This window comes from Argiope bruennichi, chromosome 10, assembly GCF_947563725.1.
Source record: "Argiope bruennichi chromosome 10, qqArgBrue1.1, whole genome shotgun sequence".
Classification (NCBI taxonomy): Eukaryota; Metazoa; Arthropoda; class Arachnida; order Araneae; family Araneidae; genus Argiope; species Argiope bruennichi.
In genome coordinates, this window is record NC_079160.1 from 22846476 (window position 1) to 22867267 (window position 20792).

Genomic DNA, 20792 nt, shown 5'->3' on the forward strand with positions numbered 1-20792 from the left:
TTTCAGAGTCGTCTCGTTCGTAGAATTTTCCTTAAGTTTTCAGCACTTTAGATTGCTAATACATGTTCCTTAACAGATCTAAAAAAAGACATCCATCACCATGTAATCGGGCTGGTTCCGCCCGGGATCGAACCGGGGGCCTTTCGCGTGTAAAGTGAACGTGATAACCACTACACTACGGAACCTCGACGGAGAAAAACGAATATATGCCAAGTCGATAATAATTCGATCTCTATTCTGTTGAAAAGACTGTTCATTTTTGTGGTTCCTGGAAAGATTACCGTCTAAGGTAAAGGCCCGAAAGAACTGTTGTCATTTGAAAGTGAAAAATAAGAACCACGAATGTATGGTTCCGCCCGGGATCGAACCGGGGACCTTTCGCGTGTGAGGCGAACGTGATGAGCACTACACTACGGAACCGACGGGAAGGGTTAGATCTTCCCTCAGAATTCCATGTTTCTGTCATTTGAAAGAACATTTCAGAGTCGTCTCGTTCGTAGAATTTTCCTTAAGTTTTCAGCACCTTAGATTGCTAATACATGTTCCTTAACAGAAGACATCCCTCACCATGTAATCGGGCTGGTTCCGCCCGGGATCGAACCGGGGGCCTTTCGCGTGTAAAGCGAACGTGATAACCACTACACTACGGAACCTCGACGGAGAAAAACGAATATATGCAAAGTCGATAATAATTCGATCTCTATTCTATAGAAAAGACTATTCATTTTTGTGGTTCCTGGAAAGATTACCGTCTAAGGTAAAGGCCCTAAAGAACTGTTGTCATTTGAAAGTGAAAAATAAGAACCACGAATGTATGGTTCCGCCCGGGATCGAACCGGGGACCTTTCGCGTGTGAGGCGAACGTGATGAAAACTACACTACGGAACCGACGGGAAGGGTTAGATCTTCCCTCAGAATTCCATGTTTCCGGCATTTGAAAGAACATTTCCGAGTCGTCTCGTTCGTAGAATTTTCTTTAAGTTTTCAGCACTTTAGATTGCTAATACATCTTCCTTAACAGAACTAAAAAAAGACATCCCTCACCATGTAATCGGGCTGGTTCCGCCCGGGATCGAGCCGGGATCCTTTCGCGTGTAAAGCGAACGTGATAACCACTACACTACGGAACCTCGACGGGGAAAAACGAATATATGCCAAGTCGATAATAATTCGATCTCTATTCTGTTGAAAAGACTATTCATTTTTGTGGTTCCTGGAAAGATTGCCGTCTAAGGTAAAGGCCCTAAAGAACTGTTGTCATTTGAAAGTGAAAAATAAGAACAACGAATGTATGGTTCCGGCCGGGATCGAACCGGGGGCCTTTCGCGTTTGAGGCGAGCGTGATGACCACTATACTACGGAACCGACGGGAAGGGTTAGATCTTCCTTCAGAATTCCATGTTTCTGTCATTTGAAAGAACATTTCAGAGTCGTCTCGTTCGTAGAATTTTCCTTAAGTTTTCAGCACTTTAGATTGCTAATACATGTTCCTTAACAGAACTAAAAAAAGACATCCCTCACCATGTAATCGGGCTGGTTCCGCCCGGGATCGAACCGGGGGCCTTTCGCGTGTAAAGCGAACGTGATAACCACTACACTACGGAACCTCGACGGAGAAAAACGAATATATGCCAAGTCGATAATAATTCGATCTCTATTCTGTTGAAAAGACTATTCATTTTTGTGGTTCCTGGAAAGATTACCGTCTAAGGTAAAGGCCCTAAAGAACTGTTGTCATTTGAAAGTGAAAAGTAAGAACCACGAATGTATGGTTCCGCCCGGGATCGAACCGGGGACCTTTCGCTTGTGAGGCGAACATGATGAAAACTACACTACGGAACCGACGGGAAGGGTTAGATCTTCCCTCAGAATTCCATGTTTCTGGCATTTGAAAGAACATTTCCGAGTCGTCTCGTTCGTAGAATTTTCTTTAAGTTTTCAGCACTTTAGATTGCTAATACATCTTCCTTAACAGAACTAAAAAAAGACATCCCTCACCATGTTATCGGGCTGGTTCCGCCCGGGATCGAGCCGAGATCCTTTCGCGTGTAAAGCGAACGTGATAACCACTACACTACGGAACCTCGACGGGGAAAAACGAATATATGCCAAGTCGATAATAATTCGATCTCTATTCTGTTGAAAAGACTATTCATTTTTGTGGTTCCTGGAAAGATTGCCGTCTAAGGTAAAGGCCCTAAAGAACTGTTGTCATTTGAAAGTGAAAAATAAGAACCACGAATGTATGGTTCCGCCCGTGATCGAACCGGGGGCCTTTCGCGTGTGAGGCGAACATGATAACCACTACACTACGGAACCGACGGGAAGGGCTAGATCTTCCCTCAGAATTCCATGTTTCTGTCATTTGAAAGAACATTTCCGAGTCGTCTCGTTCGTAGAATTTTCTTTAAGTTTTCAGCACTTTTGATTGCTAATACATGTTCCTTAACAGAACTAAAAAAAGACATCCCTCACCATGCAACCGGGCTGATTCCGCCCGGGATCGAACCGGAGGCCTTTCGCGTGTAAAGCGAACGTGATAACCACTACACTACGGAACCGCTACGGTGAAAAACGAATATATGCCAAGTCGATAATAATTCGATCTCTATTCTGTTGTAAAGACTATTCATTTTTGTGGTTCCTGGAAAGATTACCGTCTAAGGTAAAGGCCCTAAAGAACTGTTGTCATTTGAAAGTGAAAAATAAGAACCACGAATGTATGGTTCCTCCCGGGATCGAACCGGGGGCCTTTCGCGTGTGAGGCGAACATGATGACCACTACACTACGGAACCGACGGGAAGGGTTAGATCTTCCCTCAGAATTCCATGTTTCTGTCATTTGAAAGAACATTTCCGAGTCGTCTCGTTCGTAGAATTTTCTTTAAGTTTTCAGCACTTTTGATTGCTAATACATGTTCCTTAACAGAACTAAAAAAAGACATCCCTCACCATGCAACCGGGCTGGTTCCACCCGGGATCGAACCGGGGGCCTTTCGCGTGTAAAGCGAACGTGATAACCACTACACTACGGAACCTCTACGGTGAAAAACGAATATATGTCAAGTCGATAATAATTCGATCTCTATTCTGTTGAAAAGACTATTCATTTTTGTGGTTCCTGGAAAGATTACCGTCTAAGGTAAAGGCCCTAAAGAACTGTTGTCATTTGAAAGTGAAAAACAAGAACCACGAATGTATGGTTCCGCCCGGGATCGAACCGGGGACCTTTCGCGTGTGAGGCGAACGTGATGACCACTACACTTCGGAACCGACGGGAAGGGTTAGATCTTCCCTCAGAATTCCATGTTTCTGGCATTTGAAAGAACATTTCCGAGTCGTCTCGTTCGTAGAATTTTCTTTAAGTTTTCAGCACTTTAGATTGCTAATACATGTTCCTTAACAGAACTAAAAAAAGACATCCCTCACCATGTAATCGGGCTGGTTCCGCCCGGGATCGAACCGGGGGCCTTTCGCGTGTAAAGCGAACGTGATAACCACTACACTACGGAACCTCGACGGGGAAAAACGAATATATGCCAAGTCGATAATAATTCGATCTCTATTCTGTTGAAAAGACTATTCATTTTTGTGGTTCCTGGAAAGATTACCGTCTAAGGTAAAGGCCCTAAAGAACTGTTGTCATTTGAAAGTGAAAAATAAGAACCACAAATGTATGGTTCCGCCCGCGATCGAACCGGGGGCCTTTCGCGTGTGAGGCGAACGTGATGACCACTACACTACGGAACCGACGGGAAGGGTTAGATCTTCCCTCAGAATTCCATGTTTCTGGCATTTGAAAGAACATTTCCGAGTCGTCTCGTTCGTAGAATTTTCTTTAAGTTTTCAGCACTTTAGATTGCTAATACATGTTCCTTAACAGAACTAAAAAAAGACATCCCTCACCATGTAATCGGGCTGGTTCCGCCCGGGATCGAACCGGGGGCCTTTCGCGTGTAAAGCGAACGTGATAACCACTACACTACGGAACCTCGACGGGGAAAAACGAATATATGCCAAGTCGATAATAATTCGATCTCTATAAAGTTGAAAAGACTATTCATTTTTGTGGTTCCTGGAAAGATTACCGTCTAAGGTAAAGGCCCTAAAGAACTGTTGTCATTTGAAAGTGAAAAATAAGAACCACGAATGTATGGTTCCGCCCGGGATCGAACCGGGGGCCTTTCGCGTGTGAGGCGAACGTGATGACCACTACATACGGAACCGACGGGAAGAGTTAGGGCTTCCCTCAGAATTCCATGTTTCTGTCATTTGAAAGAACATTTCCGAGTCGTCTCGTTCGTAGAATTTTCCTTAAGTTTTCAGCACTTTAGATTGCTAATACATGTTCCTTAACAGAACTAAAAAAAGACATCCCTCACCATGCAACCGGGCTGGTTCAGCCCGGGATCGAACCGGGGGCCTTTCGCGTGTAAAGCGAACGTGATAACCACTACACTACGGAACCTCGACGGTGAAAAACGAATATATGCCAAGGCGATAATAATTCGATCTCTATTCTATTGAAAAGACTATTCATTTTTAAGGTTCCTGGAAAGATTACCGTCTAAGGTAAAGGCCCTAAAGAACTGTTGTCATTTGAAAGTGAAAAATAAGAACCACGAATGTATGGTTCCGCCCGGGATCGAACCGGGGGCCTTTCGCGTGTGAGGCGAACGTGATGACCACTACACTACGGAACCGACGGGAAGGGTTAGATCTTCCCTCAGAATTCCATGTTTCTGTCATTTGAAAGAACATTTCAGAGTCGTCTCGTTCGTAGAATTTTCCTTAAGTTTTCAGCACTTTAGATTGCTAATACATGTTCCTTAACAGAACTAAAAAAAGACATCCATCACCATGTAATCGGGCTGGTTCCGCCCGGGATCGAACCGGGGGCCTTTCGCGTGTAAAGCGAACGTGATAACCACTATACTACGGAACCTCGACGGAGAAAAACGAATATATGCCAAGTCGATAATAATTCGATCTCTATTCTGTTGAAAAGACTATTCATTTTTGTGGTTCCTGGAAAGATTACCGTCTAAAAAGGCCCTAAAGAACTGTTGTCATTTGAAAGTGAAAAAAAAGAACCACGAATGTATGGTTTCCATCGGGATCGAACCGGGGGCCTTTCGCGTGTGAGGCGAACGTGATGACCACTACACTACGGAACCGACGGGAAGGGTTAGATCTTCCCTCAGAATTCCATGTTTCTGTCATTTGAAAGAACATTTCAGAGTCGTCTCATTCGTAGAATTTTCCTTAAGTTTTCAGCACTTTAGATTGCTAATACATGTTCCTTAACAGAACTAAAAAAAGACATCCCTCACCATGTAATCGGGCTGGTTCCGCCCGGGATCGAACCGGGGGCCTTTCGCGTGCGAGGCGAACGTGATAACCACTACACTACGGAACCTCTACGGTGAAAAACGAATATATGCCAAGTCGATAATAATTCGATCTCTATTCTGTTGAAAAGACTATTCATTTTTGTGGTTCCTGGAAAGATTACCGTCTAAGGTAAAGGCCCTAAAGAACTGTTGTCATTTGAAAGTGAAAAATAAGAACCACGAATGTATGGTTCCGCCCGGGATCGAACCGGGCACCTTTTGCGTGTGAGGCGAACGTGATGACCACTACACTACGGAACCGACGGGAAGGGTTAGATCTTCCCTCAGAATTCCATGTTTCTGTCATTTGAAAGAACATTTCCGAGTCGTCTCGTTCGTAGAATTTTCTTTAAGTTTTCAGCACTTTAGATTGCTAATACATGTTCCTTAACAGAACTAAAAAAAGACATCCCTCACCATGCAACCGGGCTGGTTCCGCCCGGGATCGAACCGGGGGCCTTTCGCGTGTAAAGCGAACGTGATAACCACTACACAACGGAACCTCGACGGGGAAAAACGAATATATGCCAAGTCGATAATAATTCGATCTCTATTCTGTTGAAAAGACTATTCATTTTTGTGGTTCTTGGAAAGATTACCGTCTAAGGTAAAGGCCCTAAAGAACTGTTGTCATTTGAAAGTGAAAAATAAGAACCACGAATGTATGGTTCCGCCCGGGATCGAACCGGGGGCCTTTCGCGTGTGAGGCGAACGTGATGACCACTATACTACGGAACCGACGGGAAGGGTTAGATCTTCCCTCAGAATTCCATGTTTCTGTCATTTGAAAGAACATTTCAGAGTCGTCTCGTTCGTAGATTTTTCCTTAAGTTTTCAGCACTTTAGATTGCTAATACATGTTCCTTAACAGAACTAAAAAAGACATCCCTCACCATGTAATCGGGCTGGTTCCGCCCGGGATCGAACCGGGGGCCTTTCGCGTGTAAAGCGAACGTGATAACCACTACACAACGGAACCTCTACGGGGAAAAACGAATATATGCCAAGTCGATAATAATTCGATCTCTATTCTGTTGAAAAGACTATTCATTTTTGTGGTTCCTGGAAAGATTACCGTCTAAGGTAAAGGCCCGAAAGAACTGTTGTCATTTGAAAGTGAAAAATAAGAACCACGAATGTATGGTTCCGCCCGGGATCGAACCGGGGACCTTTCGCGTGTGAGGCGAACGTGATGAGCACTACACTACGGAACCGACGGGAAGGGTTAGATCTTCCCTCAGAATTCCATGTTTCTGGCATTTGAAAGAACATTTCCGAGTCGTCTCGTTCGTACAATTTTCTTTAAGTTTTCAGCACTTTAGATTGCTAATACATGTTCCTTAACAGAACTAAAAAAAGACATTCCTCACCATGTAATCGGGCTGGTTCCTCCCGGGATCGAACCGGGGGCCTTTCGCGTGTAAAACGAACGTGATAACCACTACACTACGGAACCTCGACGGGGAAAAACGAATATATGCCAAGTCGATAATAATTCGATCTCTATTCTGTTGAAAAGACTATTCATTTTTGTGGTTCCTGGAAAGATTACCGTCTAAGGTAAAGGCCCTAAAGAACTGTTGTCATTTGAAAGTGAAAAATAAGAACCACGAATGTATGGTTCCGCCGGGATCGAACCGGGGGCCTTTCGCGTGTGAGGCGAACGTGATGACCACTATACTACGGAACCGACGGGAAGGGTTAGATCTTCCCTCAGAATTCCATGTTTCTGTCATTTGAAAGAACATTTCAGAGTCGTCTCGTTCGTAGAATTTTCCTTAAGTTTTCAGCACTTTAGATTGCTAATACATGTTCCTTAACAGAACTAAAAAAAGATATCCCTCACCATGTAATCGGGCTGGTTCCGCCCGGGATCGAACCGGGGGCCTTTCGCGTGTAAAGCGAACGTGATAACCACTACACTACGGAACCTCGACGGGGAAAAACGAATATATGCCAAGTCGATAATAATTCGATCTCTATTCTGTTGAAAAGACTATTCATTTTTGTGGTTCCTGGAAAGATTACCGTCTAAGGTAAAGGCCCTAAAGAACTGTTGTCATTTGAAAGTGAAAAATAAGAACCACAAATGTATGGTTCCGCCCGGGATCGAACCGGGGACCTTTCGCGTGTGAGCCGAACGTGATGACCACTACACTACGGAACCGACGGAAAGGGTTAGATCTTCCCTCAGAATTCCATGTTTCTGTCATTTGAAAGAACATTTCAGAGTCGTCTCATTCGTAGAATTTTCCTTAAGTTTTCAGCACTTTAGATTGCTAATACATGTTCCTTAACAGAACTAAAAAAAGACATCCCTCACCATGCAACCGGGCTGGTTCCGCCCGGGATCGAACCGGGGGCCTTTCGCGTGTAAAGCGAACGTGATAACCACTACACAACGGAACCTCGACGGGGAAAAACGAATATATGCCAAGTCGATAATAATTCGATCTCTATTCTGTTGAAAAGACTATTCATTTTTGTGGTTCTTGGAAAGATTACCGTCTAAGGTAAAGGCCCTAAAGAACTGTTGTCATTTGAAAGTGAAAAATAAGAACCACGAATGTATGGTTCCGCCCGGGATCGAACCGGGGGCCTTTCGCGTGTGAGGCGAACGTGATGACCACTATACTACGGAACCGACGGGAAGGGTTAGATCTTCCCTCAGAATTCCATGTTTCTGTCATTTGAAAGAACATTTCAGAGTCGTCTCGTTCGTAGATTTTTCCTTAAGTTTTCAGCACTTTAGATTGCTAATACATGTTCCTTAACAGAACTAAAAAAGACATCCCTCACCATGTAATCGGGCTGGTTCCGCCCGGGATCGAACCGGGGGCCTTTCGCGTGTAAAGCGAACGTGATAACCACTACACAACGGAACCTCTACGGGGAAAAACGAATATATGCCAAGTCGATAATAATTCGATCTCTATTCTGTTGAAAAGACTATTCATTTTTGTGGTTCCTGGAAAGATTACCGTCTAAGGTAAAGGCCCGAAAGAACTGTTGTCATTTGAAAGTGAAAAATAAGAACCACGAATGTATGGTTCCGCCCGGGATCGAACCGGGGACCTTTCGCGTGTGAGGCGAACGTGATGAGCACTACACTACGGAACCGACGGGAAGGGTTAGATCTTCCCTCAGAATTCCATGTTTCTGGCATTTGAAAGAACATTTCCGAGTCGTCTCGTTCGTACAATTTTCTTTAAGTTTTCAGCACTTTAGATTGCTAATACATGTTCCTTAACAGAACTAAAAAAAGACATTCCTCACCATGTAATCGGGCTGGTTCCTCCCGGGATCGAACCGGGGGCCTTTCGCGTGTAAAACGAACGTGATAACCACTACACTACGGAACCTCGACGGGGAAAAACGAATATATGCCAAGTCGATAATAATTCGATCTCTATTCTGTTGAAAAGACTATTCATTTTTGTGGTTCCTGGAAAGATTACCGTCTAAGGTAAAGGCCCTAAAGAACTGTTGTCATTTGAAAGTGAAAAATAAGAACCACGAATGTATGGTTCCGCCGGGATCGAACCGGGGGCCTTTCGCGTGTGAGGCGAACGTGATGACCACTATACTACGGAACCGACGGGAAGGGTTAGATCTTCCCTCATAATTCCATGTTTCTGTCATTTGAAAGAACATTTCAGAGTCGTCTCGTTCGTAGAATTTTCCTTAAGTTTTCAGCACCTTAGATTGCTAATACATGTTCCTTAACAGAAGACATCCCTCACCATGTAATCGGGCTGGTTCCGCCCGGGATCGAACCGGGGGCCTTTCGCGTGTAAAGCGAACGTGATAACCACTACACTACGGAACCTCGACGGAGAAAAACGAATATATGCAAAGTCGATAATAATTCGATCTCTATTCTATAGAAAAGACTATTCATTTTTGTGGTTCCTGGAAAGATTACCGTCTAAGGTAAAGGCCCTAAAGAACTGTTGTCATTTGAAAGTGAAAAATAAGAACCACGAATGTATGGTTCCGCCCGGGATCGAACCGGGGACCTTTCGCGTGTGAGGCGAACGTGATGAAAACTACACTACGGAACCGACGGGAAGGGTTAGATCTTCCCTCAGAATTCCATGTTTCCGGCATTTGAAAGAACATTTCCGAGTCGTCTCGTTCGTAGAATTTTCTTTAAGTTTTCAGCACTTTAGATTGCTAATACATCTTCCTTAACAGAACTAAAAAAAGACATCCCTCACCATGTAATCGGGCTGGTTCCGCCCGGGATCGAGCCGGGATCCTTTCGCGTGTAAAGCGAACGTGATAACCACTACACTACGGAACCTCGACGGGGAAAAACGAATATATGCCAAGTCGATAATAATTCGATCTCTATTCTGTTGAAAAGACTATTCATTTTTGTGGTTCCTGGAAAGATTGCCGTCTAAGGTAAAGGCCCTAAAGAACTGTTGTCATTTGAAAGTGAAAAATAAGAACAACGAATGTATGGTTCCGGCCGGGATCGAACCGGGGGCCTTTCGCGTTTGAGGCGAACGTGATAACCACTACACTACGGAACCTCTACGGTGAAAAACGAATATATGCCAAGTCGATAATAATTCGATCTCTATTCTGTTGAAAAGACTATTCATTTTTGTGGTTCCTGGAAAGATTACCGTCTAAGGTAAAGGCCCTAAAGAACTGTTGTCATTTGAAAGTGAAAAATAAGAACCACGAATGTATGGTTCCGCCCGGGATCGAACCGGGGGCCTTTCGCGTGGGAGGCGAGCGTGATGACCACTATACTACGGAACCGACGGGAAGGGTTAGATCTTCCCTCAGAATTCCATGTTTCTGTCATTTGAAAGAACATTTCAGAGTCGTCTCGTTCGTAGAATTTTCCTTAAGTTTTCAGCACTTTAGATTGCTAATACATGTTCCTTAACAGAACTAAAAAAAGACATCCCTCACCATGTAATCGGGCTGGTTCCGCCCGGGATCGAACCGTGGGCCTTTCGCGTGTAAAGCGAACGTGATAACCACTACACTACGGAACCTCGACGGAGAAAAACGAATATATGCCAAGTCGATAATAATTCGATCTCTATTCTGTTGAAAAGACTATTCATTTTTGTGGTTCCTGGAAAGATTACCGTCTAAGGTAAAGGCCCTAAAGAACTGTTGTCATTTGAAAGTGAAAAATAAGAACCACGAATGTATGGTTCCGCCCGGGATCGAACCGGGGACCTTTCGCTTGTGAGGCGAACATGATGAAAACTACACTACGGAACCGACGGGAAGGGTTAGATCTTCCCTCAGAATTCCATGTTTCTGGCATTTGAAAGAACATTTCCGAGTCGTCTCGTTCGTAGAATTTTCTTTAAGTTTTCAGCACTTCAGATTGCTAATACATCTTCCTTAACAGAACTAAAAAAAGACATCCCTCACCATGTTATCGGGCTGGTTCCGCCCGGGATCGAGCCGAGATCCTTTCGCGTGTAAAGCGAACGTGATAACCACTACACTACGGAACCTCGACGGGGAAAAACGAATATATGCCAAGTCGATAATAATTCGATCTCTATTCTGTTGAAAAGACTATTCATTTTTGTGGTTCCTGGAAAGATTGCCGTCTAAGGTAAAGGCCCTAAAGAACTGTTGTCATTTGAAAGTGAAAAATAAGAACCACGAATGTATGGTTCCGCCCGGGATCGAACCGGGGGCCTTTCGCGTGTGAGGCGAACGTGATGACCACTACACTACGGAACCGACGGGAAGGGTTAGATCTTCAATCAGAATTCCATGTTTCTGTCATTTGAAAGAACATTTACGAGTCGTCTCGTTCGTAGAATTTTCTTTAAGTTTTCAGCACTTTTGATTGCTAATACATGTTCCTTAAAAGAACTAAAAAAAGACATCCCTCACCATGCAACCGGGCTGGTTCCGCCCGGGATCGAACCGGAGGCCTTTCGCGTGTAAAGCGAACGTGATAACCACTACACTACGGAACCGCTACGGTGAAAAACGAATATATGCCAAGTCGATAATAATTCGATCTCTATTCTGTTTAAAAGACTATTCTCTTTTGTGGTTCCTGGAAAGATTACCGTCTAAGGTAAAGGCCCTAAAGAACTGTTGTCATTTGAAAGTGAAAAATAAGAACCACGAATGTATGGTTCCGCCCGTGATCGAACCGGGGGCCTTTCGCGTGTGAGGCGAACATGATAACCACTACACTACGGAACCGACGGGAAGGGCTAGATCTTCCCTCAGAATTCCATGTTTCTGTCATTTGAAAGAACATTTCCGAGTCGTCTCGTTCGTAGAATTTTCTTTAAGTTTTCAGCACTTTTGATTGCTAATACATGTTCCTTAACAGAACTAAAAAAAGACATCCCTCACCATGCAACCGGGCTGATTCCGCCCGGGATCGAACCGGAGGCCTTTCGCGTGTAAAGCGAACGTGATAACCACTACACTACGGAACCGCTACGGTGAAAAACGAATATATGCCAAGTCGATAATAATTCGATCTCTATTCTGTTGTAAAGACTATTCATTTTTGTGGTTCCTGGAAAGATTACCGTCTAAGGTAAAGGCCCTAAAGAACTGTTGTCATTTGAAAGTGAAAAATAAGAACCACGAATGTATGGTTCCTCCCGGGATCGAACCGGGGGCCTTTCGCGTGTGAGGCGAACATGATGACCACTACACTACGGAACCGACGGGAAGGGTTAGATCTTCCCTCAGAATTCCATGTTTCTGTCATTTGAAAGAACATTTCCGAGTCGTCTCGTTCGTAGAATTTTCTTTAAGTTTTCAGCACTTTTGATTGCTAATACATGTTCCTTAACAGAACTAAAAAAAGACATCCCTCACCATGCAACCGGGCTGGTTCCACCCGGGATCGAACCGGGGGCCTTTCGCGTGTAAAGCGAACGTGATAACCACTACACTACGGAACCTCTACGGTGAAAAACGAATATATGTCAAGTCGATAATAATTCGATCTCTATTCTGTTGAAAAGACTATTCATTTTTGTGGTTCCTGGAAAGATTACCGTCTAAGGTAAAGGCCCTAAAGAACTGTTGTCATTTGAAAGTGAAAAACAAGAACCACGAATGTATGGTTCCGCCCGGGATCGAACCGGGGACCTTTCGCGTGTGAGGCGAACGTGATGACCACTACACTTCGGAACCGACGGGAAGGGTTAGATCTTCCCTCAGAATTCCATGTTTCTGGCATTTGAAAGAACATTTCCGAGTCGTCTCGTTCGTAGAATTTTCTTTAAGTTTTCAGCACTTTAGTTTGCTAATACATGTTCCTTAACAGAACTAAAAAAAGACATCCCTCACCATGTAATCGGGCTGGTTCCGCCCGGGATCGAACCGGGGGCCTTTCGCGTGTAAAGCGAACGTGATAACCACTACACTACGGAACCTCGACGGGGAAAAACGAATATATGCCAAGTCGATAATAATTCGATCTCTATTCTGTTGAAAAGACTATTCATTTTTGTGGTTCCTGGAAAGATTACCGTCTAAGGTAAAGGCCCTAAAGAACTGTTGTCATTTGAAAGTGAAAAATAAGAACCACAAATGTATGGTTCCGCCCGCGATCGAACCGGGGGCCTTTCGCGTGTGAGGCGAACGTGATGACCACTACACTACGGAACCGACGGGAAGGGTTAGATCTTCCCTCAGAATTCCATGTTTCTGGCATTTGAAAGAACATTTCCGAGTCGTCTCGTTCGTAGAATTTTCTTTAAGTTTTCAGCACTTTAGATTGCTAATACATGTTCCTTAACAGAACTAAAAAAAGACATCCCTCACCATGTAATCGGGCTGGTTCCGCCCGGGATCGAACCGGGGGCCTTTCGCGTGTAAAGCGAACGTGATAACCACTACACTACGGAACCTCGACGGGAAAAAACGAATATATGCCAAGTCGATAATAATTCGATCTCTATAAAGTATAAAAGACTATTCATTTTTGTGGTTCCTGGAAAGATTACCGTCTAAGGTAAAGGCCCTAAAGAACTGTTGTCATTTGAAAGTGAAAAACAAGAACCACGAATGTATGGTTCCGCCCGCGATCGAACCGGGGGCCTTTCGCGTGTGAGGCGAACGTGATGACCACTACACTACGGAACCGACGGGAAGGGTTAGATCTTCCCTCAGAATTCCATGTTTCTGGCATTTGAAAGAACATTTCCGAGTCGTCTCGTTCGTAGAATTTTCTTTAAGTTTTCAGCATTTTAGATTGCTAATACATGTTCCTTAACAGAACTAAAAAAAGACATCCCTCACCATGTAATCGGGCTGGTTCCGCCCGGGATCGAACCGGGGGCCTTTCGCGTGTAAAGCGAACGTGATAACCACTACACTACGGAACCTCGACGGGGAAAAACGAATATATGCCAAGTCGATAATAATTCGATCTCTATAAAGTTGAAAAGACTATTCATTTTTGTGGTTCCTGGAAAGATTACCGTCTAAGGTAAAGGCCCTAAAGAACTGTTGTCATTTGAAAGTGAAAAATAAGAACCACGAATGTATGGTTCCGCCCGGGATCGAACCGGGGGCCTTTCGCGTGTGAGGCGAACGTGATGACCACTACATACGGAACCGACGGGAAGAGTTAGGGCTTCCCTCAGAATTCCATGTTTCTGTCATTTGAAAGAACATTTCCGAGTCGTCTCGTTCGTAGAATTTTCCTTAAGTTTTCAGCACTTTAGATTGCTAATACATGTTCCTTAACAGAACTAAAAAAAGACATCCCTCACCATGCAACCGGGCTGGTTCAGCCCGGGATCGAACCGGGGGCCTTTCGCGTGTAAAGCGAACGTGATAACCACTACACTACGGAACCTCGACGGTGAAAAACGAATATATGCCAAGGCGATAATAATTCGATCTCTATTCTATTGAAAAGACTATTCATTTTTAAGGTTCCTGGAAAGATTACCGTCTAAGGTAAAGGCCCTAAAGAACTGTTGTCATTTGAAAGTGAAAAATAAGAACCACGAATGTATGGTTCCGCCCGGGATCGAACCGGGTACCTTTCGCGTGTGAGGCGAACGTGACGACCACTGCACTACGGAACCGACGGGAAGGGTTAGATCTTCCCACAGAATTCCATGTTTCTGTCACTTTAAAGAACATTTCCGAGTCGTCTCGTTCGTAGAATTTTCCTTAAGTTTTCAGCACTTTAGATTGCTAATACATGTTCCTTAACAGAACTAAAAAAAGACGTCCCTCATCATGTAATCGGGCAGGTTCCGCCCGGGATCGAACCGGGGGCCTTTCGCGTGTAAAGCGAACGTGATAACCACTACACTACGGAACCTCGACGGGGAAAAACGAATATATGCCAAGTCGATAATAATTCGATCTCTATAAAGTTGAAAAGACTATTCATTTTTGTGGTTCCTGGAAAGATTACCGTCTAAGGTAAAGGCCCTAAAGAACTGTTGTCATTTGAAAGTGAAAAATAAGAACCACGAATGTATGGTTCCGCCCGTGATCGAACCGGGGGCCTTTCGCGTGTGAGGCGAACATGATAACCACTACACTACGGAACCGACGTGAAGGGCTAGATCTTCCCTCAGAATTCCATGTTTCTGTCATTTGAAAGAACATTTCCGAGTCGTCTCGTTCGTAGAATTTTCTTTAAGTTTTCAGCACTTTTGATTGCTAATACATGTTCCTTAACAGAACTAAAAAAAGACATCCCTCACCATGCAACCGGGCTGATTCCGCCCGGGATCGAACCGGAGGCCTTTCGCGTGTAAAGCGAACGTGATAACCACTACACTACGGAACCGCTACGGTGAAAAACGAATATATGCCAAGTCGATAATAATTCGATCTCTATTCTGTTGTAAAGACTATTCATTTTTGTGGTTCCTGGTAAGATTACCGTCTAAGGTAAAGGCCCTAAAGAACTGTTGTCATTTGAAAGTGAAAAATAAGAACCACGAATGTATGGTTCCGCCCGGGAACGAACCGGGGGCCTTTCGCGTGTGAGGCGAACATGATGACCACTACACTACGGAACCGACGGGAAGGGTTAGATCTTCCCTCAGAATTCCATGTTTCTGTCATTTGAAAGAACATTTCCGAGTCGTCTCGTTCGTAGAATTTTCTTTAAGTTTTCAGCACTTTTGATTGCTAATACATGTTCCTTAACAGAACTAAAAAAAGACATCCCTCACCATGCAACCGTGCTGGTTCCACCCGGGATCGAACCGGGGGCCTTTCGCGTGTAAAGCGAACGTGATAACCACTACACTACGGAACCTCGACGGTGAAAAACGAATATATGCCAAGTCGATAATAATTCGATCTCTATTCTGTTGAAAAGACTATTCATTTTTGTGGTTCCTGGAAAGATTACCGTCTAAGGTAAAGGCCCTAAAGAACTGTTGTCATTTGAAAGTGAAAAATAAGAACCACGAATGTATGGTTCCGTCCGGGATCGAACCGGGGACCTTTCGCGTGTGAGGCGAACGTGATGACCACTACACTTCGGAACCGACGGGAAGGGTTAGATCTTCCCTCAGAATTCCATGTTTCTGGCATTTGAAAGAACATTTCCGAGTCGTCTCGTTCGTAGAATTTTCTTTAAGTTTTCAGCACTTTAGATTGCTAATACATGTTCCTTAACAGAACTAAAAAAAGACATCCCTCACCATGTAATCGGGCTGGTTCCGCCCGGGATCGAACCGGGGGCCTTTCGCGTGTAAAGCGAACGTGATAACCACTACACTACGGAACCTCGACGTGGAAAAACGAATATATGCCAAGTCGATAATAATTCGATCTCTATTCTGTTGAAAAGACTATTCATTTTTGTGGTTCCTGGAAAGATTACCGTCTAAGGTAATGGCCCTAAAGAACTGTTGTCATTTGAAAGTGAAAAATAAGAACCACGAATGTATGGTTCCGCCCGGGATCGAACCGGGGACCTTTCGCGTGTGATTCGAACGTGATGAAAACTACACTACGGAACCGACGGGAAGGGTTAGATCTTCCCTCAGAATTCCATGTTTCTGGCATTTGAAAGAACATTTCCGAGTCGTCTCGTTCGTAGAATTTTCTTTAAGTTTTCAGCACTTTAGATTGCTAATACATGTTCCTTAACAGAACTAAAAAAAGACATCCCTCACCATGTAATCGGGCTGGTTCCGCCCGGGATCGAACCGGGGGCCTTTCGCGTGTAAAGCGAACGTGATAACCACTACACTACGGAACCTCGACGGGGAAAAACGAATATATGCCAAGTCGATAATAATTCGATCTCTATAAAGTTGAAAAGACTATTCATTTTTGTGGTTCCTGGAAAGATTACCGTCTAAGGTAAAGGCCCTAAAGAACTGTTGTCATTTGAAAGTGAAAAATAAGAACCACGAATGTATGGTTCCGCCCGGGATCGAACCGGGGGCCTTTCGCGTGTGAGGCGAACGTGATGACCACTACATACGGAACCGACGGGAAGAGTTAGGGCTTCCCTCAGAATTCCATGTTTCTGTCATTTGAAAGAACATTTCCGAGTCGTCTCGTTCGTAGAATTTTCCTTAAGTTTTCAGCACTTTAGATTGCTAATACATGTTCCTTAACAGAACTAAAAAAATACATCCCTCACCATGTAATCGGGCTGGTTCCGCCCGGGATCGAACCGGGGGCCTTTCGCGTGTAAAGCGAACGTGATAACCACTACACTACGGAACCTCGACGGAGTAAAACGAATATATACCAAGTCGATAATAATTCGATCTCTATTCTGTTGTAAAAGACTATTCCATTTTGTGGTTCCTGGAAAGATTACCGTCTAAGGTAAAGGCCCTAAAGAACTGTTGTCATTTGAAAGTGAAAAATAAGAACCACGAATGTATGGTTCCGCCCGGGATCGAACCGGGGGCCTTTCGCGTGTGAGGCGAACGTGATGACCACTACATACGGAACCGACGGGAAGAGTTAGGGCTTCCCTCAGAATTCCATGTTTCTGTCATTTGAAAGAACATTTCCGAGTCGTCTCGTTCGTAGAATTTTCCTTAAGTTTTCATCACTTTAGATTGCTAATACATGTTCCTTAACAGAACTAAAAAAAGACATCCCTCACCATGCAACCGGGCTGGTTCAGCCCGGGATCGAACCGGGGGCCTTTCGCGTGTAAAGCGAACGTGATAACCACTACACTACGGAACCTCGACGGTGAAAAACGAATATATGCCAAGGCGATAATAATTCGATCTCTATTCTATTGAAAAGACTATTCATTTTTAAGGTTTCTGGAAAGATTACCGTCTAAGGTAAAGGCCCTAAAGAACTGTTGTCATTTGAAAGTGAAAAATAAGAACCACGAATGTATGGTTCCGCCCGGGATCGAACCGGGTACCTTTCGCGTGTGAGGCGAACGTGACGACCACTGCACTACGGAACCGACGGGAAGGGTTAGATCTTCCCACAGAATTCCATGTTTCTGTCACTTTAAAGAACATTTCCGAGTCGTCTCGTTCGTAGAATTTTCCTTAATTTTTCAGCACTTTAGATTGCTAATACATGTTCCTTAACAGAACTAAAAAAAGACGTCCCTCATCATGTAATCGGGCAGGTTCCGCCCGGGATCGAACCGGGGGCCTTTCGCGTGTAAAGCGAACGTGATAACCACTACACTACGGAACCTCGACGGGGAAAAACGAATATATGCCAAGTCGATAATAATTCGATCTCTATAAAGTTGAAAAGACTATTCATTTTTGTGGTTCCTGGAAAGATTACCGTCTAAGGTAAAGGCCCTAAAGAACTGTTGTCATTTGAAAGTGAAAAATAAGAACCACGAATGTATGGTTCCGCCCGGGATCGAACCGGGGGCCTTTCGCGTGTGAGGCGAACGTGATGACCACTACATACGGAACCGACGGGACGAGTTAGGGCTTCCCTCAGAATTCCATGTTTCTGTTATTTGAAAGAACATTTCCGAGTCGTCTCGTTCGTAGAATTTTCCTTAAGTTTTCAGCACTTTAGATTGCTAATACATGTTCCTTAACAGAACTAAAAAAAGACATCCCTCACCATGCAACCGGGCTGGTTCAGCCCGGGATCGAACCGGGGGCCTTTCGCGTGTAAAGCGAAAGTGATAACCACTACACTACGGAACCTCGACGGTGAAAAACGAATATATGCCAAGGCGATAATAATTCGATCTCTATTCTGTTGAAAAGACTATTCATTTTTGTGGTTCCTGGAAAGATTACCGTCTAAGGTAAAGGCCCTAAAGAACTGTTGTCATTTGAAAGTGAAAAATAAGAACCACGAATGTATGGTTCCGCCCGGGATCGAACCGGGTACCTTTCGCGTGTGAGGCGAACGTGACGACCACTGCACTACGGAACCGACGGGAAGGGTTAGATCTTCCCACAGAATTCCATGTTTCTGTCACTTTAAAGAACATTTCCGAGTCGTCTCGTTCGTAGAATTTTCCTTAAGTTTTCAGCACTTTTGATTGCTAGTACATATTCCTTAACAGAACTAAAAAAAGACATCCCTCACCATGCAACCGGGCTGGTTCCGCCCGGGATCGAACCGGGGGCCTTTCGCGTGTGAAGCGAACGTGATAACCACTACACTACGGAACCTCTACGGTGAAAAACGAATATATGCCAAGTCGATAATAATTCGATCTCTATTCTGTTGAAAAGACTATTCATTTTTGTGGTTCCTGGAAAGATTACCGTCTAAGGTAAAGGCCCTAAAGAACTGTTGTCATTTGAAAGTGAAAAATAAGAACCACGAATGTATGGTTCCGACCGGGATCGAACCGGGGGCCTTTCGCGTGTGAGGCGAACATGATGACCACTACACTACGGAACATCGACGGTGAAAAACGAATATATGCCAAGTCGATAATAATTCGATCTCTATTCTGTTGAAAAGACTATTCATTTTTGTGGTTCCTGGAAAGATTACCGTCTAAGGTAAAGGCCCTAAAGAACTGTTCTCATTTTAAAGTGAAAAATAGGAACCACGAATGTATGGTTCCGCCCGGGATCGAACCGGGGGCCTTTCGCGTGTGAGGCGAACGTGATGACCACTACAATACGGAACCGACGGGAAGGGTTAGGGCTTCCCTCAGAATTCCATGTTTCTGTCATTTGTAAGAACATTTCCGAGTCGTCTCGTTCGTAGAATTTTCTTTAAGTTTTCAGCACTTTTGATTGCTAGTACATATTCCTTAACAGAACTAAAAAAAGACATCCCTCACCATGCTACCGGGCTGGTTCCGCCCGGGATCGAACCGGGGTCCTTTCGCGTGTAAAGCGAACGTGATAACCACTACACTACGGAACCTCTACGGTGAAAAACGAATATATGCCAAGTCGATAATAATTCGATCTCTATTCTGTTGAAAAGACTATTCATTTTTGTGGTTCCTGGAAAGATTACCGTCTAAGGTAAAGGCCCTAAAGAACTGTTGTCATTTGAAAGTGAAAAATAAGAACCACGAATGTATGGTTCCGCCCTGGATCGAACCGGGGACCTTTCGCGTGCGAGGCGAACGTGATGACCTCTACACTACGGAACCGACGGGAAGGGTTAGATCTTCCCTCAGAATTCCATGTTTCTGGCATTTGAAAGAACATTTCCGAGTCGTCTCGTTCGTAGAATTTTCTTTAAGTTTTCAGCACTTTAGATTGCTAATACATGTTCCTTAACAGAACTTAAAAAATACATCCCTCAATATGTAATCGGGCTGGTTCCGCCCGGGATCGAACCGGGGGCCTTTCGCGTGTAAAGCGGACGTGATAACCACTATACTACGGAACCTCGACAAGGAAAAACGAATATATGCCATGTCGATAATAATTTGATCTCTATTCTGTTGAAAAGACTATTCATTTTTGTGGTTACTGGAAAGATTACCGTCTAAGGTAAAGGCCCTAAAGAACTGTTGTCATTTGAAAGTGAAAAATAAGAACCACGAATGTATGGTTCCGCCCGGGATCGAACCGGGGACCTTTCGCGTGTGAGGCGAACGTGATGAAAACTACACTACGGAACCGACGGGAAGGGTTAGATCTTCCCTCAGAATTCCATGTTTCTGGCATTTGAAAGAACATTTCCGAGTCGTCTCGTTCGTAGAATTTTCTTTAAGTTTTCAGCACTTTAGATTGCTATTACATGTTCCTTAACAGAATTTAAAAAAGACATCCCTCACCATGAAGTCGGGCTGGTTCCGCCCGGGATCGAACCGGGGGCCTTTCGCGTGTAAAGCGAACGTGATAACCACTACACTACGGAACCTCGACGGGGAAAAACGAATATATGCCAAGTCGATAATAATTCGATCTCTATTCTGTTGAAAAGACTATTCATTTTTGTGGTTACTGGAAAGATTACCGTCTAAGGTAAAGGCCCTAAAGAACTGTTGTCATT

The 20792-nt window shown here is 44.2% G+C and overlaps 86 non-coding genes across 86 annotated transcripts; all 86 read right to left on the minus strand.

The window, feature by feature from the left end:
• Window positions 1-112: 112 nt before the first annotated feature.
• On the minus strand, window positions 113-185 carry Trnav-uac (transfer RNA valine (anticodon UAC)). Its single transcript has one exon. It is a non-coding gene; the product is annotated as a tRNA-Val (tRNA).
• Window positions 186-347: 162 nt separating this feature from the next.
• Window positions 348-420, minus strand: Trnav-cac (transfer RNA valine (anticodon CAC)). The gene has a single exon. It is a non-coding gene; the product is annotated as a tRNA-Val (tRNA).
• A 160-nt stretch (window positions 421-580) lies between these two features.
• On the minus strand, window positions 581-653 carry Trnav-uac (transfer RNA valine (anticodon UAC)). The gene has a single exon. It is a non-coding gene; the product is annotated as a tRNA-Val (tRNA).
• A 162-nt stretch (window positions 654-815) lies between these two features.
• Window positions 816-888, minus strand: Trnav-cac (transfer RNA valine (anticodon CAC)). Its single transcript has one exon. It is a non-coding gene; the product is annotated as a tRNA-Val (tRNA).
• A 169-nt stretch (window positions 889-1057) lies between these two features.
• Trnav-uac (transfer RNA valine (anticodon UAC)) lies at window positions 1058-1130 on the minus strand. Its single transcript has one exon. It is a non-coding gene; the product is annotated as a tRNA-Val (tRNA).
• A 162-nt stretch (window positions 1131-1292) lies between these two features.
• On the minus strand, window positions 1293-1365 carry Trnal-caa (transfer RNA leucine (anticodon CAA)). Its single transcript has one exon. It is a non-coding gene; the product is annotated as a tRNA-Leu (tRNA).
• Window positions 1366-1534: 169 nt separating this feature from the next.
• Trnav-uac (transfer RNA valine (anticodon UAC)) lies at window positions 1535-1607 on the minus strand. The gene has a single exon. It is a non-coding gene; the product is annotated as a tRNA-Val (tRNA).
• A 162-nt stretch (window positions 1608-1769) lies between these two features.
• Trnav-cac (transfer RNA valine (anticodon CAC)) lies at window positions 1770-1842 on the minus strand. Its single transcript has one exon. It is a non-coding gene; the product is annotated as a tRNA-Val (tRNA).
• Window positions 1843-2011: 169 nt separating this feature from the next.
• Window positions 2012-2084, minus strand: Trnav-uac (transfer RNA valine (anticodon UAC)). The gene has a single exon. It is a non-coding gene; the product is annotated as a tRNA-Val (tRNA).
• A 162-nt stretch (window positions 2085-2246) lies between these two features.
• Window positions 2247-2319, minus strand: Trnav-cac (transfer RNA valine (anticodon CAC)). Its single transcript has one exon. It is a non-coding gene; the product is annotated as a tRNA-Val (tRNA).
• Window positions 2320-2488: 169 nt separating this feature from the next.
• On the minus strand, window positions 2489-2561 carry Trnav-uac (transfer RNA valine (anticodon UAC)). Its single transcript has one exon. It is a non-coding gene; the product is annotated as a tRNA-Val (tRNA).
• A 162-nt stretch (window positions 2562-2723) lies between these two features.
• On the minus strand, window positions 2724-2796 carry Trnav-cac (transfer RNA valine (anticodon CAC)). The gene has a single exon. It is a non-coding gene; the product is annotated as a tRNA-Val (tRNA).
• Window positions 2797-2965: 169 nt separating this feature from the next.
• On the minus strand, window positions 2966-3038 carry Trnav-uac (transfer RNA valine (anticodon UAC)). The gene has a single exon. It is a non-coding gene; the product is annotated as a tRNA-Val (tRNA).
• Window positions 3039-3200: 162 nt separating this feature from the next.
• Window positions 3201-3273, minus strand: Trnav-cac (transfer RNA valine (anticodon CAC)). Its single transcript has one exon. It is a non-coding gene; the product is annotated as a tRNA-Val (tRNA).
• Window positions 3274-3442: 169 nt separating this feature from the next.
• Window positions 3443-3515, minus strand: Trnav-uac (transfer RNA valine (anticodon UAC)). The gene has a single exon. It is a non-coding gene; the product is annotated as a tRNA-Val (tRNA).
• A 162-nt stretch (window positions 3516-3677) lies between these two features.
• Trnav-cac (transfer RNA valine (anticodon CAC)) lies at window positions 3678-3750 on the minus strand. Its single transcript has one exon. It is a non-coding gene; the product is annotated as a tRNA-Val (tRNA).
• Window positions 3751-3919: 169 nt separating this feature from the next.
• Window positions 3920-3992, minus strand: Trnav-uac (transfer RNA valine (anticodon UAC)). Its single transcript has one exon. It is a non-coding gene; the product is annotated as a tRNA-Val (tRNA).
• A 162-nt stretch (window positions 3993-4154) lies between these two features.
• Trnav-cac (transfer RNA valine (anticodon CAC)) lies at window positions 4155-4226 on the minus strand. The gene has a single exon. It is a non-coding gene; the product is annotated as a tRNA-Val (tRNA).
• Window positions 4227-4395: 169 nt separating this feature from the next.
• Trnav-uac (transfer RNA valine (anticodon UAC)) lies at window positions 4396-4468 on the minus strand. Its single transcript has one exon. It is a non-coding gene; the product is annotated as a tRNA-Val (tRNA).
• A 162-nt stretch (window positions 4469-4630) lies between these two features.
• Trnav-cac (transfer RNA valine (anticodon CAC)) lies at window positions 4631-4703 on the minus strand. The gene has a single exon. It is a non-coding gene; the product is annotated as a tRNA-Val (tRNA).
• A 169-nt stretch (window positions 4704-4872) lies between these two features.
• On the minus strand, window positions 4873-4945 carry Trnav-uac (transfer RNA valine (anticodon UAC)). Its single transcript has one exon. It is a non-coding gene; the product is annotated as a tRNA-Val (tRNA).
• A 159-nt stretch (window positions 4946-5104) lies between these two features.
• Window positions 5105-5177, minus strand: Trnav-cac (transfer RNA valine (anticodon CAC)). The gene has a single exon. It is a non-coding gene; the product is annotated as a tRNA-Val (tRNA).
• A 169-nt stretch (window positions 5178-5346) lies between these two features.
• On the minus strand, window positions 5347-5419 carry Trnaa-cgc (transfer RNA alanine (anticodon CGC)). The gene has a single exon. It is a non-coding gene; the product is annotated as a tRNA-Ala (tRNA).
• Window positions 5420-5581: 162 nt separating this feature from the next.
• Window positions 5582-5654, minus strand: Trnav-cac (transfer RNA valine (anticodon CAC)). Its single transcript has one exon. It is a non-coding gene; the product is annotated as a tRNA-Val (tRNA).
• A 169-nt stretch (window positions 5655-5823) lies between these two features.
• On the minus strand, window positions 5824-5896 carry Trnav-uac (transfer RNA valine (anticodon UAC)). The gene has a single exon. It is a non-coding gene; the product is annotated as a tRNA-Val (tRNA).
• Window positions 5897-6058: 162 nt separating this feature from the next.
• Trnav-cac (transfer RNA valine (anticodon CAC)) lies at window positions 6059-6131 on the minus strand. The gene has a single exon. It is a non-coding gene; the product is annotated as a tRNA-Val (tRNA).
• Window positions 6132-6299: 168 nt separating this feature from the next.
• Trnav-uac (transfer RNA valine (anticodon UAC)) lies at window positions 6300-6372 on the minus strand. The gene has a single exon. It is a non-coding gene; the product is annotated as a tRNA-Val (tRNA).
• Window positions 6373-6534: 162 nt separating this feature from the next.
• On the minus strand, window positions 6535-6607 carry Trnav-cac (transfer RNA valine (anticodon CAC)). Its single transcript has one exon. It is a non-coding gene; the product is annotated as a tRNA-Val (tRNA).
• A 169-nt stretch (window positions 6608-6776) lies between these two features.
• Window positions 6777-6849, minus strand: Trnav-uac (transfer RNA valine (anticodon UAC)). The gene has a single exon. It is a non-coding gene; the product is annotated as a tRNA-Val (tRNA).
• A 162-nt stretch (window positions 6850-7011) lies between these two features.
• Trnav-cac (transfer RNA valine (anticodon CAC)) lies at window positions 7012-7083 on the minus strand. Its single transcript has one exon. It is a non-coding gene; the product is annotated as a tRNA-Val (tRNA).
• A 169-nt stretch (window positions 7084-7252) lies between these two features.
• Window positions 7253-7325, minus strand: Trnav-uac (transfer RNA valine (anticodon UAC)). Its single transcript has one exon. It is a non-coding gene; the product is annotated as a tRNA-Val (tRNA).
• A 162-nt stretch (window positions 7326-7487) lies between these two features.
• Trnav-cac (transfer RNA valine (anticodon CAC)) lies at window positions 7488-7560 on the minus strand. Its single transcript has one exon. It is a non-coding gene; the product is annotated as a tRNA-Val (tRNA).
• A 169-nt stretch (window positions 7561-7729) lies between these two features.
• Trnav-uac (transfer RNA valine (anticodon UAC)) lies at window positions 7730-7802 on the minus strand. Its single transcript has one exon. It is a non-coding gene; the product is annotated as a tRNA-Val (tRNA).
• A 162-nt stretch (window positions 7803-7964) lies between these two features.
• On the minus strand, window positions 7965-8037 carry Trnav-cac (transfer RNA valine (anticodon CAC)). The gene has a single exon. It is a non-coding gene; the product is annotated as a tRNA-Val (tRNA).
• Window positions 8038-8205: 168 nt separating this feature from the next.
• Trnav-uac (transfer RNA valine (anticodon UAC)) lies at window positions 8206-8278 on the minus strand. The gene has a single exon. It is a non-coding gene; the product is annotated as a tRNA-Val (tRNA).
• Window positions 8279-8440: 162 nt separating this feature from the next.
• Trnav-cac (transfer RNA valine (anticodon CAC)) lies at window positions 8441-8513 on the minus strand. The gene has a single exon. It is a non-coding gene; the product is annotated as a tRNA-Val (tRNA).
• Window positions 8514-8682: 169 nt separating this feature from the next.
• On the minus strand, window positions 8683-8755 carry Trnav-uac (transfer RNA valine (anticodon UAC)). The gene has a single exon. It is a non-coding gene; the product is annotated as a tRNA-Val (tRNA).
• A 162-nt stretch (window positions 8756-8917) lies between these two features.
• Window positions 8918-8989, minus strand: Trnav-cac (transfer RNA valine (anticodon CAC)). Its single transcript has one exon. It is a non-coding gene; the product is annotated as a tRNA-Val (tRNA).
• A 160-nt stretch (window positions 8990-9149) lies between these two features.
• On the minus strand, window positions 9150-9222 carry Trnav-uac (transfer RNA valine (anticodon UAC)). The gene has a single exon. It is a non-coding gene; the product is annotated as a tRNA-Val (tRNA).
• A 162-nt stretch (window positions 9223-9384) lies between these two features.
• Window positions 9385-9457, minus strand: Trnav-cac (transfer RNA valine (anticodon CAC)). The gene has a single exon. It is a non-coding gene; the product is annotated as a tRNA-Val (tRNA).
• A 169-nt stretch (window positions 9458-9626) lies between these two features.
• Trnav-uac (transfer RNA valine (anticodon UAC)) lies at window positions 9627-9699 on the minus strand. Its single transcript has one exon. It is a non-coding gene; the product is annotated as a tRNA-Val (tRNA).
• A 162-nt stretch (window positions 9700-9861) lies between these two features.
• Trnal-caa (transfer RNA leucine (anticodon CAA)) lies at window positions 9862-9934 on the minus strand. Its single transcript has one exon. It is a non-coding gene; the product is annotated as a tRNA-Leu (tRNA).
• A 162-nt stretch (window positions 9935-10096) lies between these two features.
• On the minus strand, window positions 10097-10169 carry Trnag-ccc (transfer RNA glycine (anticodon CCC)). The gene has a single exon. It is a non-coding gene; the product is annotated as a tRNA-Gly (tRNA).
• A 169-nt stretch (window positions 10170-10338) lies between these two features.
• On the minus strand, window positions 10339-10411 carry Trnav-uac (transfer RNA valine (anticodon UAC)). The gene has a single exon. It is a non-coding gene; the product is annotated as a tRNA-Val (tRNA).
• A 162-nt stretch (window positions 10412-10573) lies between these two features.
• Window positions 10574-10646, minus strand: Trnav-cac (transfer RNA valine (anticodon CAC)). Its single transcript has one exon. It is a non-coding gene; the product is annotated as a tRNA-Val (tRNA).
• A 169-nt stretch (window positions 10647-10815) lies between these two features.
• Trnav-uac (transfer RNA valine (anticodon UAC)) lies at window positions 10816-10888 on the minus strand. Its single transcript has one exon. It is a non-coding gene; the product is annotated as a tRNA-Val (tRNA).
• Window positions 10889-11050: 162 nt separating this feature from the next.
• Window positions 11051-11123, minus strand: Trnav-cac (transfer RNA valine (anticodon CAC)). The gene has a single exon. It is a non-coding gene; the product is annotated as a tRNA-Val (tRNA).
• Window positions 11124-11292: 169 nt separating this feature from the next.
• Window positions 11293-11365, minus strand: Trnav-uac (transfer RNA valine (anticodon UAC)). Its single transcript has one exon. It is a non-coding gene; the product is annotated as a tRNA-Val (tRNA).
• A 162-nt stretch (window positions 11366-11527) lies between these two features.
• Window positions 11528-11600, minus strand: Trnav-cac (transfer RNA valine (anticodon CAC)). The gene has a single exon. It is a non-coding gene; the product is annotated as a tRNA-Val (tRNA).
• A 169-nt stretch (window positions 11601-11769) lies between these two features.
• On the minus strand, window positions 11770-11842 carry Trnav-uac (transfer RNA valine (anticodon UAC)). Its single transcript has one exon. It is a non-coding gene; the product is annotated as a tRNA-Val (tRNA).
• Window positions 11843-12004: 162 nt separating this feature from the next.
• On the minus strand, window positions 12005-12077 carry Trnav-cac (transfer RNA valine (anticodon CAC)). The gene has a single exon. It is a non-coding gene; the product is annotated as a tRNA-Val (tRNA).
• A 169-nt stretch (window positions 12078-12246) lies between these two features.
• Window positions 12247-12319, minus strand: Trnav-uac (transfer RNA valine (anticodon UAC)). Its single transcript has one exon. It is a non-coding gene; the product is annotated as a tRNA-Val (tRNA).
• Window positions 12320-12481: 162 nt separating this feature from the next.
• Window positions 12482-12554, minus strand: Trnav-cac (transfer RNA valine (anticodon CAC)). Its single transcript has one exon. It is a non-coding gene; the product is annotated as a tRNA-Val (tRNA).
• Window positions 12555-12723: 169 nt separating this feature from the next.
• Trnav-uac (transfer RNA valine (anticodon UAC)) lies at window positions 12724-12796 on the minus strand. Its single transcript has one exon. It is a non-coding gene; the product is annotated as a tRNA-Val (tRNA).
• Window positions 12797-12958: 162 nt separating this feature from the next.
• Window positions 12959-13031, minus strand: Trnav-cac (transfer RNA valine (anticodon CAC)). The gene has a single exon. It is a non-coding gene; the product is annotated as a tRNA-Val (tRNA).
• A 169-nt stretch (window positions 13032-13200) lies between these two features.
• Trnav-uac (transfer RNA valine (anticodon UAC)) lies at window positions 13201-13273 on the minus strand. The gene has a single exon. It is a non-coding gene; the product is annotated as a tRNA-Val (tRNA).
• A 162-nt stretch (window positions 13274-13435) lies between these two features.
• Window positions 13436-13508, minus strand: Trnav-cac (transfer RNA valine (anticodon CAC)). The gene has a single exon. It is a non-coding gene; the product is annotated as a tRNA-Val (tRNA).
• A 169-nt stretch (window positions 13509-13677) lies between these two features.
• Trnav-uac (transfer RNA valine (anticodon UAC)) lies at window positions 13678-13750 on the minus strand. Its single transcript has one exon. It is a non-coding gene; the product is annotated as a tRNA-Val (tRNA).
• Window positions 13751-13912: 162 nt separating this feature from the next.
• Window positions 13913-13984, minus strand: Trnav-cac (transfer RNA valine (anticodon CAC)). Its single transcript has one exon. It is a non-coding gene; the product is annotated as a tRNA-Val (tRNA).
• A 169-nt stretch (window positions 13985-14153) lies between these two features.
• On the minus strand, window positions 14154-14226 carry Trnav-uac (transfer RNA valine (anticodon UAC)). Its single transcript has one exon. It is a non-coding gene; the product is annotated as a tRNA-Val (tRNA).
• Window positions 14227-14388: 162 nt separating this feature from the next.
• On the minus strand, window positions 14389-14461 carry Trnav-cac (transfer RNA valine (anticodon CAC)). The gene has a single exon. It is a non-coding gene; the product is annotated as a tRNA-Val (tRNA).
• A 169-nt stretch (window positions 14462-14630) lies between these two features.
• On the minus strand, window positions 14631-14703 carry Trnav-uac (transfer RNA valine (anticodon UAC)). The gene has a single exon. It is a non-coding gene; the product is annotated as a tRNA-Val (tRNA).
• Window positions 14704-14865: 162 nt separating this feature from the next.
• Trnav-cac (transfer RNA valine (anticodon CAC)) lies at window positions 14866-14938 on the minus strand. The gene has a single exon. It is a non-coding gene; the product is annotated as a tRNA-Val (tRNA).
• Window positions 14939-15107: 169 nt separating this feature from the next.
• On the minus strand, window positions 15108-15180 carry Trnav-uac (transfer RNA valine (anticodon UAC)). The gene has a single exon. It is a non-coding gene; the product is annotated as a tRNA-Val (tRNA).
• Window positions 15181-15342: 162 nt separating this feature from the next.
• Window positions 15343-15415, minus strand: Trnav-cac (transfer RNA valine (anticodon CAC)). Its single transcript has one exon. It is a non-coding gene; the product is annotated as a tRNA-Val (tRNA).
• A 169-nt stretch (window positions 15416-15584) lies between these two features.
• Trnav-uac (transfer RNA valine (anticodon UAC)) lies at window positions 15585-15657 on the minus strand. Its single transcript has one exon. It is a non-coding gene; the product is annotated as a tRNA-Val (tRNA).
• A 162-nt stretch (window positions 15658-15819) lies between these two features.
• Trnav-cac (transfer RNA valine (anticodon CAC)) lies at window positions 15820-15892 on the minus strand. Its single transcript has one exon. It is a non-coding gene; the product is annotated as a tRNA-Val (tRNA).
• Window positions 15893-16061: 169 nt separating this feature from the next.
• Trnav-uac (transfer RNA valine (anticodon UAC)) lies at window positions 16062-16134 on the minus strand. The gene has a single exon. It is a non-coding gene; the product is annotated as a tRNA-Val (tRNA).
• Window positions 16135-16538: 404 nt separating this feature from the next.
• Trnav-uac (transfer RNA valine (anticodon UAC)) lies at window positions 16539-16611 on the minus strand. Its single transcript has one exon. It is a non-coding gene; the product is annotated as a tRNA-Val (tRNA).
• Window positions 16612-16773: 162 nt separating this feature from the next.
• On the minus strand, window positions 16774-16845 carry Trnav-cac (transfer RNA valine (anticodon CAC)). The gene has a single exon. It is a non-coding gene; the product is annotated as a tRNA-Val (tRNA).
• Window positions 16846-17014: 169 nt separating this feature from the next.
• Window positions 17015-17087, minus strand: Trnav-uac (transfer RNA valine (anticodon UAC)). Its single transcript has one exon. It is a non-coding gene; the product is annotated as a tRNA-Val (tRNA).
• Window positions 17088-17250: 163 nt separating this feature from the next.
• Trnav-cac (transfer RNA valine (anticodon CAC)) lies at window positions 17251-17322 on the minus strand. The gene has a single exon. It is a non-coding gene; the product is annotated as a tRNA-Val (tRNA).
• Window positions 17323-17491: 169 nt separating this feature from the next.
• Trnav-uac (transfer RNA valine (anticodon UAC)) lies at window positions 17492-17564 on the minus strand. The gene has a single exon. It is a non-coding gene; the product is annotated as a tRNA-Val (tRNA).
• Window positions 17565-17726: 162 nt separating this feature from the next.
• Window positions 17727-17799, minus strand: Trnav-cac (transfer RNA valine (anticodon CAC)). The gene has a single exon. It is a non-coding gene; the product is annotated as a tRNA-Val (tRNA).
• Window positions 17800-17968: 169 nt separating this feature from the next.
• Window positions 17969-18041, minus strand: Trnav-uac (transfer RNA valine (anticodon UAC)). Its single transcript has one exon. It is a non-coding gene; the product is annotated as a tRNA-Val (tRNA).
• Window positions 18042-18203: 162 nt separating this feature from the next.
• On the minus strand, window positions 18204-18275 carry Trnav-cac (transfer RNA valine (anticodon CAC)). Its single transcript has one exon. It is a non-coding gene; the product is annotated as a tRNA-Val (tRNA).
• Window positions 18276-18444: 169 nt separating this feature from the next.
• On the minus strand, window positions 18445-18517 carry Trnav-uac (transfer RNA valine (anticodon UAC)). Its single transcript has one exon. It is a non-coding gene; the product is annotated as a tRNA-Val (tRNA).
• Window positions 18518-18679: 162 nt separating this feature from the next.
• Window positions 18680-18752, minus strand: Trnav-cac (transfer RNA valine (anticodon CAC)). The gene has a single exon. It is a non-coding gene; the product is annotated as a tRNA-Val (tRNA).
• Window positions 18753-18921: 169 nt separating this feature from the next.
• On the minus strand, window positions 18922-18994 carry Trnav-cac (transfer RNA valine (anticodon CAC)). Its single transcript has one exon. It is a non-coding gene; the product is annotated as a tRNA-Val (tRNA).
• Window positions 18995-19156: 162 nt separating this feature from the next.
• Trnav-cac (transfer RNA valine (anticodon CAC)) lies at window positions 19157-19229 on the minus strand. The gene has a single exon. It is a non-coding gene; the product is annotated as a tRNA-Val (tRNA).
• A 162-nt stretch (window positions 19230-19391) lies between these two features.
• Trnav-cac (transfer RNA valine (anticodon CAC)) lies at window positions 19392-19464 on the minus strand. Its single transcript has one exon. It is a non-coding gene; the product is annotated as a tRNA-Val (tRNA).
• Window positions 19465-19633: 169 nt separating this feature from the next.
• On the minus strand, window positions 19634-19706 carry Trnav-uac (transfer RNA valine (anticodon UAC)). The gene has a single exon. It is a non-coding gene; the product is annotated as a tRNA-Val (tRNA).
• Window positions 19707-19868: 162 nt separating this feature from the next.
• Window positions 19869-19941, minus strand: Trnaa-cgc (transfer RNA alanine (anticodon CGC)). Its single transcript has one exon. It is a non-coding gene; the product is annotated as a tRNA-Ala (tRNA).
• A 169-nt stretch (window positions 19942-20110) lies between these two features.
• Window positions 20111-20183, minus strand: Trnav-uac (transfer RNA valine (anticodon UAC)). The gene has a single exon. It is a non-coding gene; the product is annotated as a tRNA-Val (tRNA).
• A 162-nt stretch (window positions 20184-20345) lies between these two features.
• Trnav-cac (transfer RNA valine (anticodon CAC)) lies at window positions 20346-20418 on the minus strand. The gene has a single exon. It is a non-coding gene; the product is annotated as a tRNA-Val (tRNA).
• A 169-nt stretch (window positions 20419-20587) lies between these two features.
• Window positions 20588-20660, minus strand: Trnav-uac (transfer RNA valine (anticodon UAC)). The gene has a single exon. It is a non-coding gene; the product is annotated as a tRNA-Val (tRNA).
• Window positions 20661-20792: the final 132 nt, after the last annotated feature.